This window comes from Pseudophryne corroboree, chromosome 6, assembly GCF_028390025.1.
Source record: "Pseudophryne corroboree isolate aPseCor3 chromosome 6, aPseCor3.hap2, whole genome shotgun sequence".
NCBI lineage: Eukaryota > Metazoa > Chordata > Amphibia > Anura > Myobatrachidae > Pseudophryne > Pseudophryne corroboree.
This window is the reverse complement of record NC_086449.1, coordinates 392,831,753-392,856,325: the sequence shown is the minus strand read 5'-3', so window position 1 is coordinate 392,856,325 and position 24,573 is coordinate 392,831,753. Positions and strand designations below refer to the sequence as shown.

Sequence of the window (24,573 nt, the reverse complement as noted above, 5' to 3'; positions counted from 1 at the left end):
TCTTAGGCTGTGAGGGGACATGGGGTAAAAATGCTGACTTCCCAGCTGTTGCTGTGGAAACAAGGTCTGAGAGACCGTCCCCGAATAACTCCTCACCCTTATAAGGCAAAACTTCCATGTGCCTTTTAGAATCTGCATCCCCTGTCCACTGCCGAGTCCATAAGCCTCTCCTAGCAGAAATGGACAATGCACTTATTCTAGATGCCAGCCGGCAGATCTCCCTCTGTGCATCTCTCATGTACAAGACTGAGTCTTTTATATGCTCTATGGTAAGCAATATAGTGTCCCTGTCCAGGGTATCAATATTTTCTGACAGGGAATCTGACCAAGCAGCAGCAGCACTGCACATCCACGCTGAAGCAATAGCTGGTCTCAGTATAACACCCGTGTGTGTATATATAGACTTTAGGATAGCCACCTGCTTTCTATCAGCAGGTTCCTTTAGGGCGGCCGTATCCGGAGACGGTAGTGCCACCTTTTTAGACAAACGTGTGAGCGCTTTATCCACTCTAGGGGGAGTTTCCCAACGTGACCTATCCTCTGGCGAGAAAGGGAACGCCATTAGTAATTTTTTTGAAATCACCAATTTCTTATCAGGTAAAGCCCACGCTTCTTCACACACTTCGTTTAATTCTTCAGATGGGGGAAAAACTATTGGTAGTTTTTTCTCCCCAAACATAATACCCTTTTTTGAGGTACCTGGGTTTATATCAGAAAGGTGTAAAACCTCTTTCATTGCCTCAATCATGCCACGAATGGCCCTAGTGGACATTAAATTTGACTCATCGTCGTCGACACTGGTATCAGTATCCGTGTCGACATCTGTGTCTGCCATCTGAGGTAGTGGGCGTTTTAGAGCCCCTGATGGCCATTGAATTGCCTGGGCAGGCACGGGCTGAGAAGCCGGCTGTCCCGTATTTGGCCTGTCGTCAAATTTTTTATGTAAGGAGTCGACACTTGCACGTAATTCCTTCCATAAGTCCATCCACTCAGGTGTCTGCCCCGCAGGGGGTGACATCACATTTATAGGCATCTGCTCCGCCTCCACATAAGTCTCCTCATCAAACATGTCGACACAGCCGTACCGACACCGCACACACACACAGGGAATGCTCTTAAAGGAGACAGGACCCCACAAAAGCCCTTTGGGGAGACAGAGATAGAGTATGCCAGCACACACCAGAGCGCTATATAATGCAGGGACTAACTGAATTATGTCCCCTATAGCTGCTATAATATTTACTGCGCCCCAAATCAGTGCCCCCCCTCTCTTTTTTACCCTTTTCTGTAGTGTAGACTGCAGGGGAGAGTCAGGGAGCTTCCTTCCAGCGGAACTGTGAGGGAATAATGGCGCTGGTGTGCTGAGGGAGATGGCTCCGCCCCTTTTTTGGCGGACTTTTCTCCCGCTTTTTTCTGTATTCTGGCAGGGGTAATTACCACATATATAGCCTCTGGGGCTATATATTGTGGTTATTTTGCCAGCCAAGGTGATATTATTGCTGCTCAGGGCGCCCCCCCCCCCCCCCCCAGCGCCCTGCACCCTCAGTGACCGGAGTGTGAAGTGTGTATGAGGAGCAATGGCGCACAGCTGCAGTGCTGTGCGCTACCTTGGTGAAGACTGAAGTCTTCTGCCGCCGCTTTTCCGGACCATCTTCTTGCTTCTGGCTCTGTAAGGGGGACGGCGGCGCGGCTCCGGGAACGAACACCAAGGACGGGTCCTGCGGTCGATCCCTCTGGAGCTAATGGTGTCCAGTAGCCTAAGAAGCCCAAGCTAGCTGCAAGCAGGTAGGTTCGCTTCTTCTCCCCTTAGTCCCTCGTTGCAGTGAGCCTGTTGCCAGCAGGTCTCACTGTAAAATAAAAAACCTTACATATACTTTCTTTCTAGGAGCTCAGGAGAGCCCCTAGTGTGCATCCAGCTCGGCCGGGCACAGAAATCTAACTGGGGTCTGGAGGAGGGGCGTGGAGGGAGGAGCCAGTGCACACCAGGTAGTACCAAATCTTTCTTTTAGTGTGCCCAGTCTCCTGCGGAGCCGTCTATTCCCCATGGTCCTTACGGAGTCCCCAGCATCCACTAGGACGTCAGAGAAAACGGGACACTGTCTGCCGTAATGTGTAAAAACGGGATGCTGTCTGCCGTAATGTGTAAAAAGGGGGACGCTGTCTGCTGTAATGTGTAAAAGGTGGACTCTGCCGTAATGTGTAAAAAGGAGACGCTGTCTGCCGTAATGTGTAAATAGGGGAATCTGTCCGCCGTAATGTGTAAAAGGGGCTCTAGGTGTAGGCTCTGGTATAGTGGTGCTACTGTGCGGCGTAATTTGAATAATGGAGACTACTGTGCACCGTTATATGAATTGGTATTATTTTGTCGCCACACTCCTTCCCCATGAAGCTACGCCCCTATATTTTTTGCGCGCGCCTCTTGCGCGCACTGCCCCTGTTTTACATAGAGGGGGGGGGGCTCCGATGCCGTTTCTTGCACACAGCGCTAAAATGTCTAGTTACGGCACTGTTGCTAGGTATCCATTTCCCTGGTTAAAAAAAACAACTATTGGCAGCTGCCAATAAAGAAGAAGATTGCCTTTTTGGAGCACTCTTTTGATACGGATAATAATGTATTGATATGATTAGTTATATTAAAACGTAACCTTTAATATTCTCATTTAAAATATAAAGGGTATGAATGTGTCTATTTTTTATATATATTTTTTTAGACAATTCAAATAGTCCAATATCAAATACCCTTTTATTAATTCAAAAAAATAAAAATAAATTAAACATTTATAGACATACATCAGTCTTTGTGGTGAATTTTATGTTGTGTGAGTATTTTAATATTTATTAAAGCCCACAATTGAATATATACTTTCTGAAGTCACACGGCTTAATTATCTTATATATTTAATTAGTCGGCATAATAATTTGCCTATTGGTTCAGCAGAGAGATAATATGTCTCACATTATAACTGCTACAGCATAAATCCAATTTCTATGTAACACTTTCATACAGAAAAGAGTTTTTTTTTATCAATAACTATTATACTGGCATAAATAATCATCAACCCTAAATCACACCTTTTACTGGTGTAATCACCTCCTTACAACTTGAATCTTACTCTCCTCCTGCTTCAGGTCTAACAAGATTAACGTATTCAAAACTTTTGAAGATTTAAAGATGCATATGTTTCCAGCGCTTGCTATCTATGAGTCTATCCTGAGACATGTAACAATGTTTCTTTTAATGATTTTCAGTGATGTGAGAAATTCTAAACATTAAAGATACAAAGTATTCACCAAAGCATGAAACTGTGTCTCAATTTGACGACTAATGCACCACTGTTACTGATTTAGACATACCAATGAAAAAGTGTAAAGGAAAAGTAAGTGGAGAATGGAAAAAAACTCTTATTTAACCCCTTGACTTATTTACAACCCAAAAGACAATCCACAGATACTGCACCTATAATTTGTCCTTCTAAGTTTTCATAGAGCAGAGCAAAAAGATTATCTCCTTTTAACATGTCAATGCATCAACAGTGATCCGCATATCAGATCTAACAACATTAGCATATTCTGCGCATTCTCATTAGCATCCATTTCCCTGGCCCTGAGCAGGTCCGCCTCACCAGATCCTCTCCAGGAGTGAGGGGGTGGACTTGGATGGGATGAGGGGGGAATGGGGGCCCAATGCATTTTGTCACACCTGGGCCCAGGGGCGGATTGGGAACAAAAAGCGGCCCTGGAAAAATTTGTACTAGTGGCCCCACATGGGCAGCACCAGAGGTGTAAGGTCTAGCCATGGGCCATGGCAGCAGCACCCTCCACCCAAGGCTTTCCAGATAGTGGGCATGTCTAGCATCAAGGGGGAAGTTAAAAGGAAATAAAATTAAATATTATGAGCACCTTATATGATATACCTTCAGAATTTAGGAAACTATATAATTCTTTAGAAAGATATATTTTCTTGCTTATTACACCAACCGTATCCCAATCACTATTCACTCAATCTTATATGTCAGCCAAGCAGGCAGACAGAGCATGCACTAGATCATCTGCAATCACAGGCTAAGTGGCAAAATAATTTTCATATATGCAAATTATTTTGCATCTTATTCATTATGTCTATAAATAGGACCACATGTCCTCAAACAAAACAGGCCCCACGGGTGCGTCGGCCCACCGGGAATCTTCCCTGTAAGCCCTATGGCCAATCCGCCTCTGCCTGGGCCTACCGCTCACTAGTTCCACCACTGTTCTGACATGCCATCATTTTCTCCTTTCACATAACTTCATGAATACCGCATTAACCATGGCAGGTGTGAAAAGATAGTATACCCTAGGGACAAAGCTGTGATTGGGACATAGACCCCAATCATATTAGCTGGAATGTATACATTAAAAAGTATATATATATATATATATATATATATATATATATTTACTTTTAATGTACATTTTCCAACTAATATGAGTTAACATAACTAGATCCAGAATATTTTGTGGTTGCAGCTGATATACATGGCTGCAACTGGAAGGGGGGGCTAGGGGGGCACGTGCCCTGTGTGCTAGACTTGAGGGGACATATTAAGGAAGCAGTAGAAGTAGAACCAGAGCCAGAGAGCTGCTTACTGACGAGACCCCCCCCCCCCCCCCCGCCCCGGATGATAACACTTCTACCACTGCAGGCACAGGTACTGTAGATGAGTGCCCACCCCCTCTCCAATTCTCCCTGCCCCCCCATCTGCCGGGTCTTCGCACTTCCAGCCAGAGTCCACATTGTGGCATAATATAGGGACACTGGCATATAATATGGGGACACTGTGTGGCATAATGTGGCGATACTGGAGCATAGGGGGTCATTCCGAGTTGATCGCTTGCTAGCAGCTTTTAGCAGCCGTGCAAACGCTATGCCGCCGCCCACTGGGGAGTGTATTTTAGCTTAGCAGAAGTGCGAACACATGTGCAGCCGAGCTCTGCAAAAACAGTTTGTGCAGTTTCTGAGTAGCTCTGAACCTACTCAGTGCTTGCGATCACGTCAGCCTATTTGTGTCCGGATTTGACGTCATACACCCGCCCAGCGAACGCCCAGACACACCTGCGTTTTTTCAGACACGCCTGAGTTTTTGCAAACACTCCCTGAAAACGGTCAGTTGACACCCAGAAACGCCCCCTTCCTGTCAATCTTCTTGCGCCCGTCAGTGCGACTGAAAACTTCGCTAGAACATGAGCACAACCACAAAGAGCTTTGCACCCGTACATCGCACGTGCGCACTGCGGGCCATACGCATGCACATAAATGCTGTTTTTTCACCTGATCGCTGCGCTGTGAAAATCGGCAGCGAGCGATCAACTCGGAATTACCTTCATAATGCAGGGACACTGTGAGGCATAATGCCGGGACACTGTGTGGCATAATATGGGGACACTGTAGCATTATGCAGGGATACTGTGTGGCATAATAGGGGGGACACTGTGTGGCATAATATGGGGACACTGGCATAATAGGGGGCACTGTGTGGCATTATATGGGGACACTGTGGCTTATAATATGGGACAATGTGTATCATAACATGGTGACACGGGATCCGGTCTGAAGATCGACAGTATCTAGGTCGACAATGTTTAGGTCGACCACTATAGGTCGACAGTCACTTGGTCGACATGAATGGAAGGTCGACAGGGTTTCTAGGTCGACATGTGCTAGGTCGACAGGTCTAAAGGTCGACATGAGTTTTTCACATTTTTTTTCTTTTTTTGAATTTTTTCATACTTAACGATCCACGTGGACTACGATTGGAACGGTAAAGTGTGCCGAGCAAAGCGGTAGCGGAGCGAAGGCACCATGCCCGAAGCATGGCGAGCGAAGCGAGCCATGCAAGGGGACGCGGTGCACTAATTTGGGATCCCGGTCACTCTACTAAGAAAACGACACAAAAAACAACAACTCATGTCGACCTTTAGACCTGTCGACCTAGCACACGTCGACCTAGAAACCCTGTCGACCTTCCATCCATGTCGACCTAGTGACTGTCGACCTATAGTGGTCGACCTAAACATTGTCGACCTAGATACTGTCGATTTGATGAACCACACCCGGTGACACTGCGGCATATAATGTGAGGACACTGTGTGGCATAATGTTGGGACGTTGTGGCATAATACAGGGACACTCTTGCATATTGGGACATTGTGTGGCCTATCAGAGGGACAATGCAGGGACACTGAATTACTGCCTTGCCCCGGGTGACAAATTGCCTAGTTTTGGCCCTGCTGATATAACATGTGTCCCGCTGATATAAGATGGGATCTACTGGGTTCACAGCATGACTCCTCTGATGCTTTACTGAATTTTCCCATGCTAAGTATTTTTCAAATGATTCATAAGATGACTTCCTCGCTTTGAATCACATGTTATGGTATTACAAATTTGGCGGCTACGCCATGGTAATAAAGTTGGATGCTTACTTTCTAACCTTATGCAAGGTATACGCCCTCCTACTTCAATCCCCTCTTTACTGTCCTCATCCGGTGACAGGGTTCACTTTGGAAAGCAAATCACTGATGTTTTTTGTGACTTTTATGCTACTTTATATTCCACAGATACTATTGATCTAGCTGAGAAACAGTATTTTTGTAAAGACCTTTCTTTATCCAAAATTTCTTCAGATCAAGTGCAATCTCTTACTGCCCTGATCTCGTTGGAAGAAGTCTTCAATGTTATTAAAATATTGAAAGGTTTTAAAGCGCCAGGTCCAGATGGGTTTTCAGGTGAATTTTATAGGATCCTCCTTCCTCATATAGGGGATTCACCAGTGTTATTATATAATGATATTCTTGAAAGGAAAGCAGTTCCTCCTTATTTCAACTCTGCCACTCTTAAAGTACTTCCAGGTCAAGACTTAGAACAACCAGGTTCTTATTTTCCCATATCCCTTTTAAATTTAGATTCCAAAATCCTTACCAAAATTATATCTGACAGACTCAAGTTTATTCTTCCCACGGTGATTCATACTGACCAAACTGGGTTTGTATGGGGCAAGCACTCCGTGGTTAATTTGAGGAAAGTTCTTACAATTCAACAATGGAGTCCTTCGGGCACAGATCTGACTCAGTCCTCTACTCATTAAGTGCTGAAAAAGCTTTTGACATGGTGACTTGGGACCATTTATTTGAGGTCATGTGTCGGTTTGGTTTCCCGGAGGACATCATCTGTACCATACAAGCCTTTTATCGTGCCCCTCCTACTCAAATTGTATGTAACGGATATTTATCCTCCCCTTTAAGGTGGAGAGGGCCACCAGACAGGGTTGCCCTCTACCACCTTTGTTGTTCACTCTAACATTAGAACTCCTAGCTAATACCCTTAGGAATAGCAGGTCTTTTGCAGGGATACAGAAACTAGCTCTTTTTGCTGATGACATGCTCTTATTTATTAGCAACAGCTCAATCCGTGCCCCCTGTAACTGACTTGCTCATCCGTTTTGGTTCCTTTGCAGGATATAAAGTAGATTTTCACAAATCTGAATACTTACCCCTGGGCTCCCTACCCATTTATGACCCAGCCATTCAGCTCAGCTAATCTATCTAAGGTAAGCGGTTCTAGAAAATAACTGGGCAATTGGTTGGCAATTGTTACCTTTCTGTTTAATTGGCCGTGTGGCAATACTGAAAAGCATAATCTTTCCTAAGCTGTCAAATCTCTTACAAATGTTACCCCTTAGTTTAACTAAGGAAGACCAAAATTATTGTTTATAGCTATTTAATACATTTCTTTGGCAAAAGAAAAAACCTAGAGTCTCTTTGGCTAAACTTCAACTTCTTCGTTCACAAGGGGGATTGGGGGTACCTGACATAGGCAACTTTACCAGAGCAGTGTTTCTTCATTACATCCTGGACTGGCTACATAACCGTGGTTGTTACACTAATCTTGGTGCATTATTACATACTCCTCGTTCTAGCCTCCCGCCCGGGGTATTGAATAACATTCTCTTTAGAGATACATATTTTGCCTGGTTAGCTATAAATCGTAGACTATAAGTCATAGTCATCAAAACACGCATTTCACAACCTTTTGGGGTAAACCCCTGTTTCCTCCTGGTTTAGATAATATTACTTTTCAGGCTTGGAGAACTAAGGGTATTGCAGCCATACACAACATTTTTGACCCAGGGGGCTCACTGCTTTCCTTTCACGAACTCAGAGATAAATGTGGTCTTCCGAATAGTAACTTTTTTATGTACTTACAAGCTAGGCATTTTGTTAATAATTTACTAAAACCTCTTTCCAAAATTGTTGACACAGATGAACTGCATTTCTTATTATAATTACAGGCCTCGATACCTTATAAAACTAACTACAATGCTTAGGCATCAATCTCTTACTTTTTTCTGGTCATCTACACTAATCCCCTTTTAAATATTATGATACCACTTTACGTCTCTTATCGTCTGCATCCTTACAGGAAACACATTTTAAAACCAATCACAGGGTGTACATTTCGCTCACGTCCACGGTGATGATGGTGTGTCGGGCATGCTGGTAATCCTGGGCGTCATGTGTGTCCTGCTTGAAGGGGGCCGCTGCGGGATGATGTACTCCTGTAAGATGCTGCTGGGACTTCATCTGCTACCGACGCTGCTTCCGGTGTCTCCGGCGCTGCCTCTGGTGCTGCTGAGGACGCAGGGGATTGGGGCGGGCTGCTCTGCGCCTGGGATTGGGAGTGCTGCTGCAGTGTCCCTTGGAGCTCCTGCAAATGCATGTATTGTGGGAGCAGAGGTGGCTCATGGGATGAGCGGCTCTTCCGTGTTAAATGTGCCGCTGAATGAATGTGCTGCTCAAGGGCATAGCTACCATAGGTGCAGGCAGTACAGGTGTGCTGGGGCCCAGAGCTGAGAGGGGCCCACCTTCCCTGTCACAGTTACATGTGTTATATAAATGTTTTGCCATTGAGTGATACGTAGGGGTCCTTTCAAACTTTTTCCTTGGGGCCTGCAATATATCTAGGTATGCCCCTGGACTTGCTCATTGTAGTGTGGTATAAAATGAACTGTGGGCATTCAATGTTATATAATATGGACTGGGCACTGTAATGAGGCACAATATGAATGGGGAGCACTATATCATAATGTGAGTTGGGGGTACTGTGCAGCATAATGTGTACTGGCAGCTCTGAAATGTGACATAGGGTGAACTTAAGCACTACTGCGATTCATAAAAGAAACTAGGGCACTACTATGGGGCATAACATTAAATAAGGCTCTACTATGGTTCAGCAAATGAACTAGGGCAGTATTATAGGGCATAAAATGAACAACTGCAGAGAAGTGTCTCTCTAGAAGAAGTGGGACAGGGGCCCCAGCAAAATGTTGCTATGGGGTCCACAAAGTTCTGGCTATGCCCCTGGTGCTGCTGTTTCCCCCTCCACCGAGGCCACGGATGTGTCTGCCACTGCTGCAGCTCAGGCGGCTGGGGTGGCAAGTGGCGGTGGTAGCTCCGGTGCTGGCCCTTATGCCTCTGAGTCATCAGTTGTGCAGGACTGTCTGGAGATTGCCCCAGGAGCACATGTAAGTGAGGCTATGAATGGATTGCATGAACAGACTATACAGAACTGGCAGAGTCATGGAAACTCAAGGGATGGGAGTGGACAATGCCCCAGTAAGGGGCAAAATTGGGGTTGTAATCGGTTGTGGTTTGGCTGGAAGCAGCATAAAAGAAGAGAGAGGAAACAAAAAAGGGGGAAACGAGCTGGTATTAAATTCAGGCTCAGCCTGTATTCTCTCAGGCCCCCTTTACCTACTGTAGTTTGTTTCTGGCTAATGTTCAGTCCTTAGCCAGTAAGCTTGATGACTTATATGTGGGCTCTGCTAGTAAGAAGTATTTAAAGCACTGTTCTTTATACATTTTTACTGAAACTTAGCTAGAGGACTCAGTTCTGGATTCAGCTGTGTCTGTTGACAACAGGACTTTATTTAGGGCAAATAGGACTCTGGGCTCTTGAAAAAGCAGGGGTGGTGGGCTTTGTATTTTTATACATCGTATGTGGTGCTCTGACGCCACTTTGACACTCACTGCTCAATGGATATTGAGTATTTGATTGTCAAGCGCAGGCCTTTTTACCTGCCCAGGGAAATTTCTGTGATAATTATTATTGCCATTTATATACCCCATTGTGCAAATGTTAATATGGCATTGGAGAATCTGTATAATGTTGTAAAATCCTTACAGACAGATTATGTCGAGGCATGTTTTATTGTGGCTGGCGATTTCAATCAAGCAGATTTAAAAAAAGTAATGCCAAGATTTTATAAGTATGTGTCGGTCCCCAAACGTGAGACGCACACATTAGACCAAGTATATTCTAATCTTAATTTAGCCTATGAGACCTTTGCTTGTCCACATATCGGCAACTCCGATCATTTGTCCCTATTCTTAAGGCCAATTTATAAACCCCAGTTTAAAAGAGTGAAGCCTGTGAATAAAACGGTTACAATCTGGCCAGAGGGAACATGACGAGGTTGCAGGATATGCTGGAATTTACAAACTGGGAATTGTTAATTGAAGAGTGTGCGACTAATGGTTCAATTGACATTGATTTACTTGCACCTTTGATCTGCTATATAAATACATGCATGGAGTGTGTCACGGTGAGGAAAAAAATTAAAACTTTTTCTAATGAGAAACCTTGGTTAAATGGAGAGGTTCATGCCCTACTTAAAGCTAGGGATAGAGCTTTCAAGGTTGGCGACCAGGCTGCTTTGAGACTTGCCAGGGCACAACTCCATTTGGGTATCAGAAGAGCAAAAGTTAGTTGTTCAAAAAAGATTGAAGATCTTAGTAGTTTGAATAAGAATCCTAGGGGCTTGTGGCAGTTGATATACTGTATGAAGTGACTGGGTGCAAAGTTAAAAAGGATGACCATGGGGAGTTTAGCAACTCACTGGTGTCAGGAATCGGCGCTCTGCTACGTCTCACTTACCAGCGCGCTGGTGTGCGGGCCTCCGGAGGTCTTGGCCCCAGTTGCGGCTGCATGGGTGTAGTAACCGCGAGCGTTCTATTTCACATTGCTGAGTACTCCTGAGTCTGGTCCTGTGTGGGTTTTGCGGCGTGCCGATGTCCAGCCTGTGTGGACGTTACCATGACATCTGCACGCAGCTGATTCTGATGTTCAATCCAGCTCCGTATCTCCGCCTGCAGTTTGTGTCCAATCACTGCTGGGCAGGAGGTATAACTTCCAGCTTGTGGCTCTCTCACATGGCCTCGGACAACAAGTCACACACCGTGTGCCTAAGTTCTTCTGGTTCCTGTTTCCAGCGATCCCCGTGGTTACTTCCATTTGTTCCAGTCTTCATTCTCACAGCTCTCCTGTTAACTCCGGACTCCAATTTCATCCAGCCACAATCACCAGCAGCAGAGACTCTCCTCAGGTGTTCGTATTACCATCTCACTTGTACACTGGCTATCTGTATTCCATCTGTGCATTTCAGCAGTATTACTATTGATGGCTTAGAGACTGTTTCCTGCTTGAGCCTAGTAAAACTATCTGGACTTGTGTGCTTTATAGAGACTGAGTGTTTCCTATACATACCAGAGTTCTGCCTTTCAAGTTACTTTATCTTACGTTATACCGAGACTGTGTGCTATCAAGTACTATTGGACTTTAGTTATATCATCTGCCTTCAGTTTTGTTGTTTTACATTTCATTTGCAAGAGATCTCAGCTATTTAAATCCAGTTATCAACCATTGTCATTCCATTACCGGTTTTCTGTTTATACTGTGTTATCCAATCTGCTTAGTAACAATAAAACATCAGCGCCTATGCGCAGGACTATTATATTGCCTCCATGTTTTATCTATCAGACCAACACTGACCCACTAGCGCCCCAGCCGGGGACAGACAAACCTAGAGACCTGACAGTTTGTCCGAGGCCCATGGACCCGGACGGTGGTCAGAGTGTGGGGTCAGGGACACTCCAAGACCTAGTGTCACGACTGGATGGTCAAGAGGCTGCGCAGCAGCAGATTATGCAATGCCTGCAAGGAATGCCTTTACGATTAGATACTTTGCAACAATCACTTCCAATTTCAGTTTCCCCAGTGTTCTCTTCAGTTACAGTTCCTGCTCCAGGTTCCTCAGTTTCCAGCTCTCCAGTTGCTCCTGTTCCAATGTCTCGCATCCATCTTCCTACTCCGAGTAAATTTGATGGTAATTCTAAGATGTGTCGTGGGTTTCTAAATCAATGCGAAGTTCAGTTTGAATTGCAGCCACAGAACTTTCCAACACCTAGAACAAAGGTTGCTTATATTGTTTCTCTTCTAGCTGGCTCTGCTTTGAACTGGGTCTCTCCGCTGTGGGAGCGAGCAGATGCAATATTGAACAACTATACTGAATTTGTTGCCGCATTCCGACGCATCTTTGACGAACCTGGGCGTACGACCTCTGCTTCTTCTGACCTCCTTCAGATCCGCCAGGGAACACGTAGTTTACTTGTGGGTCAGTACGTTATCCAGTTCCAGACATTGGCATCAGAGGTGAAGTGGAACAACCAGGCATTGGTTGCCGCCTTCTGGCATGGTCTGTCTGACTGCATAAAGGATGAACTGACTACTCGAGATTTACCAGAGCAACTGGAAGCTCTAATTTCCCTATGTGTCAAATTGGATCTACGTTTACGCGAGCGGACCTGTGAACGCTCTCGAGGTGATCTTCGCAAGCACCGAGCTATGCCTCCTGTACAGTCTCTACCTATTATTACTGATGAACCCATGCAGGTAAACAAATCTCGTTTAACACCTGAGGAGCGGTCCAGAAGATTAAAGGAAAGACTGTGTCTCTATTGTGCTGCTGCTGGTCATCTGATTGGTTCCTGCCCTGCTCGGCCGGGAAACGCCAGGTCCTAACTTGTAGAGGAGGAGTCAAGTTAGGGCTTTTGAATAAAGCTCCTTCATCTCAGGATCTTATATTACCTGTCACCTTGGAAAGGCCTGAGGGACTCCAATCTTTGTCTGCCTTAGTGGATTGTGGTGCTGCTTGGAATTTTATCACGCAAGCTGCAGTGGATAGACTTCATCTCCCAGTGACTAAGCTGTGTCGTCCAGTTTATCTCACGGCCGTGGACGGAAGCCGTATTTCTGAAGGTTCCATCTTTCAGCAAACCAAGCCGGTAGTTCTAGGAGTAGGCTTCCTGCATTCTGAGCTCATTGAGTTCCTGGTTATACCCAAAGCGGGCTATGAGATAGTACTGGGTATGCCTTGGCTCCAACTGCAGAATCCGCAATTTGACTGGTCCACATTGCAGTTAACATCATGGAGTTCCTCCTGTCGTCAGTCTTGTCTGGCTCAAGTGTTTCCGATAAAGTCTTCTGGTGTAAAGTCTCAGTCTGGCCTCCCGGAGGTCTATCAGGAATTCACTGACGTCTTCAGTGAGAAAGCTGCGGATGTCTTACCTCCCCATCGAGAGTGGGATTGTCCCATCGATCTGGTTCCAGGGAGAAAGCCGCCTAGAGGGCGTACATACCCTCTTTCAGTCCCAGAAACTCAAGCAATGAGTGAATACATAAAGGAAAATTTACAGAAAGGTTTCATCCGTCCATCCACTTCCCCAGCTGGTGCTGGATTCTTCTTCGTCAAGAAGAAAGATGGAGGACTTCGCCCCTGTATCGATTATCGGGGTTTAAATGACATCACGATCAAAAATAGCTACCCGTTACCTCTTATCACTGAGCTGTTTGACAGAGTTAGAGGGGCTTCCATCTTCACGAAACTGGATCTTCGCGGGGCTTACAACCTTATCAGGATTCGAAGTGGTGATGAGTGGAAAACCGCCTTCAATACTCGTGACGGCCACTATGAATATCTAGTGATGCCCTTCAGTTTAAGTAATGCCCCGGCCGTGTTTCAAAACTTTGTCAACGAAGTGTTTAGAGATCTCCTGTATAAATGTGTGGTAGTTTACCTTGATGACATCTTGATATTCTCCCGTGACTTAGTCTCTCATCGCCAACAGGTGAAGGAGGTTCTGCAATGTCTTCGACGGAATCATCTGTATGGCAAGTTGTCCAAATGCACATTTGAAGCTTCTTCAATATCTTTTTTAGGATACATAATTTCCGGAACAGACCTTCAAATGGATCCCGCTAAACTGGAAGCTATAGAAAACTGGTCTCTTCCAACAACACTCAAGTCAGTTCAACGCTTCATTGGCTTTGCTAATTACTACAGAAAGTTTATTAAAGGCTTTTCTACGCTAATAGCTCCAATCACCTGCCTTACCCGGAAAGGGGGAAATCCTTCCCAATGGTCTGACGATGCACTGTCCGCTTTTCACAAAATAAAACAAGCTTTTATTTCAGCTCCTGTGTTACAGCAGCCGGATGTCAGTAAAGCCTTCATCTTGGAAGTAGACGCTTCAACGGTTGGCGTGGGCGCAGTCCTGTCCCAGGTTGGCAGTGATGATAAGACTCACCCCTGTGGGGGTTTTTCTCGTAGGTTCTCGTCTGCAGAAATTAACTATACCATCGGCGACTAGGAGTTGTTAGCAATCAAATTGGCCCTTGAAGAATGGAGGTATCTGCTGGAGGGTACGAGATTTCCCATTACCATCTACACGGATCACAAGAACCTTCTCTACTTGAAAGCCGCGCAGTGTCTGAATCCTCGGCAAGCAAGGTGGGCTCTATTCTTTTCTCGCTTTGATTTTAAGTTGATGTTTAGACCGGGCTCACAAAATGTCAAAGCGGATGCTTTGTCTCGCTCCATGAGCTCAAACGAGGAATCCGCAGAACAGGCTGCTCGACCAGTATTAAATCCGGTGGTTTTCGCAGCTACAGGGATGTCGCAAGTCCCTCCTCCAGGCAAGATGTTTGTCTCTCCGGAGCTTCATCCAAACCTTCTGTCTTGGGCTCATACGTCCAAGTTTACTGGTCACCCTGGGGTTCTAAAGACTTTTAAGTTTCTGTCTCAAACATATTGGTGGCCTCGTATGAAGGTAGATATTCAAGAGTTCATAGCTTCATGTCCCAAATGTGCTCAGCATAAAAATTCTCGTCAGGCTCCCGCAGGCCAATTGATACCCAATTCCATTCCTAGGCGCCCTTGGTCCCATTTGTCGATGGATTTTATTTCTGATCTCCCTCCATCCAAAGGGTATGACACCATCTGGGTAGTAGTCGATAGGTTTTCAAAAATGGCACACTTCATTCCACTCATGGGATTACCCTCTGCTCCAAAGTTGGCTCAGTTGTTCCTTCGTGAAATATTCAGGTTACATGGACTTCCAACAGAAATCATATCTGACCGAGGAGTACAATTTGTGGCCAAGTTTTGGAGGGCTCTGTGTTCAGCGCTACAGGTAAAACTGAAGTTCTCTACGGCCTATCATCCTCAAACAAATGGGCAGATAGAGAGGGTAAATCAAGAACTTGAGACCTATTTGAGACTGTATATCTCTTCTTCACAGGATGACTGGGTAGAATTGTTGCCATGGGCGGAGTTTGCTCATAATTTCCGTTATCATACTTCAACTGATACAACTCCTTTTTTCGCAGTTTATGGTCAGCATCCTAGAGTACCGGATTTCCAAGAATTACCTGCCATAGATGTGCCTGCGGCTGCTTCTGCTCTTCAGCGGTTCGCTCAAATTTGGAAAGAGATCCATTCATCTCTTAAAAAAGTTTCTCAACGGTATAAAATGTTCGCTGATCTAAAGAGGCGAGCAGTTCCTAGTTTGAAACCGGGCGATAAGGTCTGGTTATCTACCCATAATCTCCGACTCAGAGTCCCCTCAATTAAGTTTGCTCCACGGTTTATTGGACCTTTTCCAGTAGAAAGTGTTATTAATCCAGTGGCTTATAAATTGAAACTGCCTGCTTTTTTGAAAATACCCAACTCATTCCATATTTCTCTCCTCAGACCACTAATTCTCAATCGTTTCCAGAGAACGCTTCCAGCAGCTCCAAAGGTACGAACTCATCGGGGCGTGGAATACGAGGTGGAAAAGATATTAGACTCTCGACATCGTTATGGCCATCTGCAATATCTCATTGACTGGTCTGGATATGGTCCTGAAGAGAGGAGTTGGGTCGACGCCACGGATGTACATGCTCCACGTCTGATCCAAGCCTTCCACAGACTCTTCCCTGCTAAACCTCGTGGGTGTTCGGTGCTCACCCATAAAGGAGGGGGTACTGTCAGGAATCGGCGCTCTGCTACGTCTCACTTACCAGCGAGCTGGTGTGCGGGCCTCCGGAGGTCTTGGCCCCAGTTGCGGCTGCATGGGTGTAGTAACCGCAAGCGTTCTATTTCACATTGCTGAGTACTCCTGAGTCTGGTCCTGTGTGGGTTTTGCGGCGTGCCGATGTCCAGCCTGTGTGGACGTTACCATGACATCTGCACGCAGCTGATTCTGATGTTCAATCCAGCTCCGTATCTCCGCCTGCAGTTTGTGTCCAATCACTGCTGGGCAGGAGGTATAACTTCCAGCTTGTGGCTCTCTCACATGGCCTCGGACAACAAGTCACACACCGTGTGCCTAAGTTCTTCTGGTTACTGTTTCCAGCGATCCTCGTGGTTACTTCCATTTGTTCCAGTCTTCATTCTCACAGCTCTCCTGTTAACTCCGGACTCCAATTTCATCCAGCCACAATCACCAGCAGCAGAGACTCTCCTCAGGTGTTCGTATTACCATCTCACTTGTACACTGGCTATCTGTATTCCATCTGTGCATTTCAGCAGTATTACTATTGATGGCTTAGAGACTGTTTCCTGCTTGAGTCTAGTAAAACTATCTGGACTTGTGTGCTTTATAGAGACTGAGTGTTTCCTATACATACCAGAGTTCTTCCTTTCAAGTTACTTTATCTTACGTTATACCGAGACTGTGTGCTATCAAGTACTATTGGACTTTAGTTATATCATCTGCCTTCAGTTTTGTTGTTTTACATTTCATTTGCAAGAGACCTCAGCTATTTAAATCCAGTTATCAACCATTGTCATTCCATTACCGGTTTTCTGTTTATACTATGTTATCCGATCTGCTCAGTAACAATAAAACATCAGCGCCTATGCGCAGGACTATTATATTGCCTCCACGTTTTATCCATCAGACCAACACTGACCCACTAGCGCCTAGAGACCTGACAACTGGCGGATGATTTAAATTCATTTTATTGTAGATTTGAAGAAAATAATAGATTACCCCAGTTGCCGCAGATCCCTCGAGAGGGGGAAACTCTCTTGTTGCTTAAAGAAGGTGCTGTGCAAAATTGTTTGCGTCCGGTAAATCTGGGCAAGTCAGCGGGACCTGATGGTATTCAGGGGAGGGTCCTTCATGGATGTGTGGAGCAACTGAGTGGGATATTAATAGTCTTGATCAACTTGTCACTCCTGCACTGTGTAGTGCCAAAGAGTTTTAAAATGACAAGTATTGTTCCAATCCACAAGTAAGGGTCAGCTAAATGTTTTAATGACTACCGGTGTTATGTCCCAGGAGGTGTTTATAAATATGGGTGTACCCCAGGGCTGTGTTCTTAGCCCTTTTTTATGCTCGATGTTTACCCACGACTGTGTGTCGGTGGACAAATCTGTAAAAGTGATCGAATTTGCAGACAACATTGCTGTAGTAGGGCTAATTAATGGTAACGATGAGTCAGCTTATAGGACGGAGGTTGCGAAATTAGTTGGAGTATTGAAAATCATTTATTTTTAAATAGCGGGAAGACTAAGGAACTGATTGTAGATTTTAGGAAAGGGTCGTTGTAGAAATCGCCAGTGTTTATTGGTGACCAAGCAGTCAAAATGGTTGCTTCATTCCGCTTTTGGGCATTCAGGTTTCGTACTGCTTGACATGGTCGGCACACTTGCAGTTGATAGTTAAACAAGCTCAACAACTACTTTTTTTCCTGCGACGTTTAAGAGCCGCAGGTGTTAGTGTGCAGACCATGTTAAACTTTTATAGGTGATTGATTGAGAGCATACTTACTTATGGAATAGTTACATGGTATGGTGGCTGTACTTTAAATGACCGGAGTGCACTGGAGTGGATTAGAAGGACCGCAAGTAAAATCATTGGAATGCCGCTGCCTACCTTTGATGAGTTGGGCCTTAAGTAAAGTTAGAAGTATTACATAAGAATGCGGAAATCACTTTAATGAGTTTTTTGTCGAACTTCCATCCCGAAAGAGGTTTCGAACTTTGCTGGCACGTACTAGTCATTTTAGGAACTATTTTTATTCCATCTGCAGTACGGATGTTAAATGTATGAGTGTATTATTTTTTATGAGTTTTATGTATGCTATGACTGTGTTGCCTGCTATCAGGTGCTATGTACTATTGTAATTTTGTCTGTCAATTTGTTTGATCTGAGCCCGGATCGGGTTTTTCCGCCTGACTCGGAAACCAGAACGAGGTAAAATGACATCATCCCGCTGTTGGATTCTCGCGGGGTTTGGATACCATATAAGTATCCACACGTCGCCGCCATTTTCACTCCAGTCCTGGAGAGTGTAGTGAGAGGACGTGTCTCCGTCCTCAGTGTCTGTGCGGGCGGTAAAGTGGGGTGGCGATTATAGTGCTGTCTTGTGCTGCTCAGTCCAGTGTAGTGTCTTAGCTGCATCAGTCAGTCCAGTGACCAGTCACAGTGGTGGTGTCCTCTGCTGCCATATGTCCAGTGCTGCTGTATAATAAGTCCCTTACAGTGTTGCAATGTTGTCCTGCATCAGATCAGCGGCAGTGTGCTGTGCTGTATATTATTTACTCCAAATGAAAGGGTTATTAACATTTAATCCAAATATAATTTTTACAGGGTTTGCCCTGTGTGGTGTAGGGGTACGCTCTCCTGTGCCGCATAGTGTGTTATATAACTCCAGAAAAATAATGGAGAACAAACAATTGTAGGATAAAATAGGGAAAGATCAAGAACCACTTCCTCCTTGTGCTGAAGCTGCTGCCATTAGACATGACATAGATGATGAAATGCCACCAACGTTGTCAGTCCAGTGATCAATCACAGTGATGGTGTCCTCTGCTGCCATGTGTACAGTGCTGCTGTGTAATAAGTCCCTTACAGTGTCGCTGTGTTGTCCTGCATTAGACCAGTTGTAATGTCCTGTGCATCAGTCAGTCCAGTGATCAGTCACAGTGGTGGTGTCCTCTGCTGCCATATGTCCAGTGCTGCTGTATAATAAGTCCCATACTGTGTCGCTGTGTTGTCCTGCATCAGACCAGTGGTAGTGTCCTGTGCTGTATATTATTTACTCCAAATGAAAGGGTTATTAACATTTAATCCAAATATAATTTTTACAGGGTTTGCCCTGTGTGGTGTAGGGATACGCTCTCCTGTGCCGCATAGTGTGTTATATAACTCCAGAAAAATAATGGAGAACAAAAAATTGTAGGATAAAATAGGGAAAGATCAAGAACCACTTCCTCCCTGTGCTGAAGCTGCTGCCATTAGACATGACATAGATGATGAAATGCCACCAACGTTGTCTACCAAGGCCGATGCCCAATGTCATAGTAGAGGGCATGTCAAATCCAAAGAGCAAAAGTTCAGTAAAATGACCCAAAAAAATTAATTTAAATGGTTTGAGGAGAAACTTAAACTTGCCAATATGCCATTTATGACACTGAGTGGCAAGGAACGGCTAAGGCCCTGGCCTATGCTCATGACTAGTGGTTCAGCTTCACATGATGATGGAAGCCCTCATACTCCCGCTAGAAAAATGAAAAGAATTAAGCTGGCAAAAGCACAGCAAAGAACTGTGCGTTCTAAGATGGTATCACAAATCCCCAAGGAGAGTCCAAGTGTGTTGGCGGTTGCGATGCCTGACCTTCCCAACACTGGACAGGAAGAGGTGGCTCCTTCCACCATTTGCACACCCTCTGCAAGTGCTGGAAGGAGCACCCACAGTCCAGTTTCTAATATTCAAATTGAAGATGTCACTGTTGAAGTACACCAGGATGAGGATATGGGTGTTGCTGGAGCTGAGGAGAAAGTTGACGAGGAGGATTCTGATAGTGATGTGGTTTGTTTAATTTAGGCACCAGGGGAGACACCTGTTGTCCATGGGATGAATAAGTCCATTGTGATGCCTGGGCAAACTACCAAAAAAGCCACATCTTCGGTGTGGAATTATTTCTCCACAAATCCGGACAACAGGTGTCAAGCCATGTGTTACCTCTGTCAATCTGTAATAAATAGGGGTAAGGATGTTAACCACCTGGGAACATCCTCCCTTATTCGTCAACTGCTGCGAATTCATCAGAAGTCAGTGTCAAGTTGTGAAAATTTGGGTAAGAGCGTAAACAGTCCACTGACACCTAAATCCCTTCTTTCTCTTGTACCCAAGCTCGTGCAAGCCACACCACCAACTCCCTCAACATCAACTTCCTCCTCAGTCAGGAACGTCAGTAGTCCTGCAGGCCATTTCACTGGCAAAACTGTGGAGTCCTCTCCTAACCGGGATTCCTCCGGAGGATCCTTGAGTGGTACACCTACTGCTGCTGTTGCTGCTGGGAGTCGATCGTCATCCCAGAGAGGAAGTCGGAAGACCACTTGTACTACTTCAACTAAGCAATTGACTGTCCAACAGTCCTTTGTGAGGAAGATGAAATATGACATCAGTCATCCTGTTGCAAAGTGGATAACTGAGGCCTTGACAGCTATGTTGGTGTTAGACGTGAGTCCGGTATCCGCCATTAGTTCAGTGAGACTTACAGAATTGTTTGAGGTAGTGTGTGTCCGGTACCAAATCCCATCTAGGCTCACTAGGCAGGCGATACCGAGAATGTACAGAGACGTCAGGAAAAGTGTCCTCAGTGTCCTAAAACATGCAGTTGTACCCACTGTCCACTTCACCACAGACATGCGGACAAGTGGAACAGGGCAGACTAAGGACTATATGACTGTGACATCCCACTGGGTAGATGTATTGCACCCCGCAGCAAAATCAGCAGCGGCACCAGTAGCAGCATCTCGCAAACGCCAACTCATTCCTTGGCAGACTATGCTATGTATCACTGCTTTCCGTAAGAGGCACACCCCTGACAATCTCTTACGGAAACTGAGGGACATCATCGCCCAATGGCTTACCCCAATTAGACTTTCCTGGGGATTTGTGATATCAGGCAACGCCACCAATATTGTGCGTGCATTACATCTGGCCAAATTCCAGCATGTCCCATGTTTTGCACATACAATTCATTTGGTTGTGCAGAATTTTTTTTAAAATGACAGGGGCATGCAGGAGATGCTGATGGTGACCCGAAAACTTGCGGGCCACTTTTGACATTCAGCCACCGCGTGCCGAAGACTGGAGCGCCAGCAAACACTCCTGAACCTGCCCTGCCATCACCTGAAGCAAGAGGTGGTAACGATGTGGAATTCAACACTCTAAATCAGGCTTTTTCAACCAGTGTGCCGTGGCACACTAGTGTGCTGCGACCAGTTGCAAGGTGTGCCGCGGAGCCAGAGCAGTGTCCTGCACCTTCAGAGTGAACTGTTGGCCCGGGCTCTTTTTAGAGGATCAGTCATGCTCCGGCCGTGACCTATGACTTGAAGACGCGGCGGTGTGATATCATAGGTCACTGCTGCCGCGTCTACCACCCAGCCAGCCCACTTGCCTGCTTACACATCTTCCAGTTCCCGCCTGCATACACAGCTTTCCTTGCCAACCCACATCCACACCTGCCCAACCGCCCCCTGCTCAGTATTTGCAGCACTCCACTATGAACGCCCGCAACCGAGGGACAGGGAGGAAGACAGCTGACCGGTAGGGGCTAATATTTGTTATTTTATTTCTCCTGTGGGGAACAATAAGATTTATGTGGGGAGAATAAGGATTTATATGGATTTATGGGGGGAACAATGTGAATAATTAATGTGGGGAGCAATACGATTTATGTGGGGAGAAATGTGATTGATTTATGTGTGAGCAACATGATTTATGTGGGGAGCAACTGTGTAGGCCAATGTATGTGTGGATTTTTCTTTACTGTGAGGGCCAATGTGTGTTTTTTGTTTTTTTTCTGTGGGGAACTGATGGTGTGCCCTGGGAATTTTAAAATATTATTTGGTGTGCCGTGACTAAAAAAAGGTTGAAAATCACTGCTCTAAATGATTCAGAGGATGGAGGAGCAGCAAAAGGCCATTCAAGCCTATACATCCACCTATGATATAGGCAAAGGAGGGGGAATGCACCTGACTCAAGTGCAGTGGAAAATGATTTCCATCTTGTGCAAGGTTCTCCAACCCTTCGAACTTGCCACACATGAAGTCAGTCCAGACACTGCCAGCTTGAGTCAGGTCATTCCCCTCATCAGGCTTTTGCAGAAGCAGCTGGCGAAATGGAAGGAGGAGCTAAGATTCCGCAAAGTATGTGGGACTTGTGGATGGAGCCATTCATTCGCTTTGCCAGAATTCAAAGGTGGTCAATCTGTTGAAGTCAGAGCACTACATTTTGGACACTGTGCTCGATCCTAGGTTTAAAGCCTACATTGTATCTCTCTTTCTGACAGACACAAGTCTGCAGAGGTTCAAAGTCCTGCTGGCAAGAAAATTGTCAACTCAAGCGGAACGTGACCAGTCAACAACTCCTCCTTCATTTTCTCCAGCAACTGGGGCTGCGAGGAAAAGGATAAGATTTCCTAGCCCACCCGCTGGCGGTGATGAAGGGCAGTCAGGAGCGAGTGCTGACATCTGGTCCGGACTGAAGAACCTGCCAACGATTGCTGACATGTCTACTGTCTCTGCATATGATTCTGTCACCATTGAAAGAATGGTGGAGGATTATATGAGTGACAGCATCCAAGTAGGCATGTCAGAAAGTCCGTATTGTATACTGGCAGGAAAAAGAGGCAATTTGGATGTCCTTGCACAAACTGGCTTTATTTTACCTACAGTAAGTTGCACCCCCTCCAGTGTGTACTCTGAAAGAGTATTTAGTGCAGCCGGTAACCTTGTCAGCGATCGATGTAGGAGGTTACTTCCGCAAAATGTGGAGAAGATGATGTTCATCAAATGAATTATAAATTCCTCCGGGAAGACCTTTACCAGCAATTGCCTCCAGAAAGTACACAGGGACCTGTGATGGTGGATTCCAGTGGGGACGAATTAATACTCTGTGAGGAGGAGGATGTAAACACTGAAAGGGGTGAGGAATTGGAGGATGAGAATGAGGTCGACATCTTGTCTTTGTAGAGCCAGTTTGTGCAACGAGAGATTGATTGCTTCTTTTTTGGTGGGGGCCCAAACAAACCAGTCATTTCAGTCATGTTGCAGACACTGTCGCTGAAATGATGGGTTTGTTAAATTGTGCATGTCCTGTTTATACAACATAAGGGTGGGTGGGAGGGCCCAAGGACAATTCCATCTTGCACCTCTTTTTCTTCTTTGCATCATGTGCTGTTTGGGGACTAGTTTTTTAAAGTGCCATCCTGTCTGACACTGCCGTACAACTCCAGGCCTACTGCCGTATAAGTCCAGGGATACTGCCGTATAAGTCCAGTCCAGTGGTGCTGTCTTGTGCTGCATCAGTCCAGTGGTGGTGTCTTGTGCTGCCATAAGTCAAGTGGTGGTGTCCTGTGCTGTATTATATTTACTCCAAATAAAAGGGTTATATACATTACTTATATTATCCAAATAATTTTGACAGGGTTTGCCCTGTGTGGTGTAGGGATACTCTCGCGTGTGCTGCATATTATTATAATAGCTCCAAATAAAAAGATTATTATCCAAATTAATTTTACAGGCTTTGCCGTGTGTGTGTGTGGTTTAGGGGTACGCTCTCCTGTGCCACCAATATTGTGCGTGTATTACATCTGGGTAAATTCCAGCACGTCCCATGTTGTTTGTGCCGCACACTTGTGTCGCTTAGCTTAGTCATACAGCTACCTCATTGCACCTCTTTTTCTTCTTTGCATGATGTGCTGTTTGGGGCCTAGTTTTTTAAGTGCCATCCTGTCTGCAACTGCAGTGCCACTCCTAGATAGAAAAAATATGTTTCACTGCGCACTGAGCCCCCTCTTGCTCGGATAAGCTGCTGCAAATTGAGGTGACCAACCTCACAATAAAGAATAATATGCTGCGCTCAATCCTGATGATTGTAATGGGCTTCCAGCTTGATTAAATATGCACTGTTTGTCTGAGATGTTATGTGTATGCTACGTACAAACTATACACCATGGGGGTAATTCCAAGTTGATCGCAGCAGGAATTTTTTTAGCAGTTGGGCAAAACCATGTGCACTGCAGGGGGGGGGCAGATATAACATGTGCAGAGAGAGTTAAATCTGGGTGTGGTGAGTTCAATCTGCAATCTAAATTGCAGTGTAAAAATAAAGCAGCCAGTATTTACCCTGCACAGAAACAAAATAACCCACCCAAATCTAACTCTCTCTGCAAATGTTATATCTGCCCCCCCCCCCCCCCTGCAGTGCACATGGTTTTGCCCAACTGCTAAAAAATTTCCTGCTGCGATCAACTTGGAATTACCCCCCTTATTGGGTAAATGTGAAATTCAAATGTATCCTTTACAGATGATCTCCACAGATTATATAATGAACCGGATGAATAATGGAAGAGA

General features: G+C 45.3%; 1 protein-coding gene across 6 annotated transcripts in view; it reads left to right on the top strand.

The window, feature by feature from the left end:
• The window catches only part of PRKCQ (protein kinase C theta), a 347,815-nt gene that overhangs the window by 211,500 nt on the left and 111,742 nt on the right, over nucleotides 1–24,573 (top strand). The window contains exon 2 of one of the 6 annotated variants that reach the window (XM_063926809.1): nucleotides 7,494–7,586. The exons of the other annotated variants lie outside the window; for them this stretch is intronic. The gene's annotated coding sequence lies outside the window, so the exon portion shown is untranslated. The remainder of the gene's footprint in view (nucleotides 1–7,493; nucleotides 7,587–24,573) is intronic. 6 annotated transcript variants of the gene reach the window in all.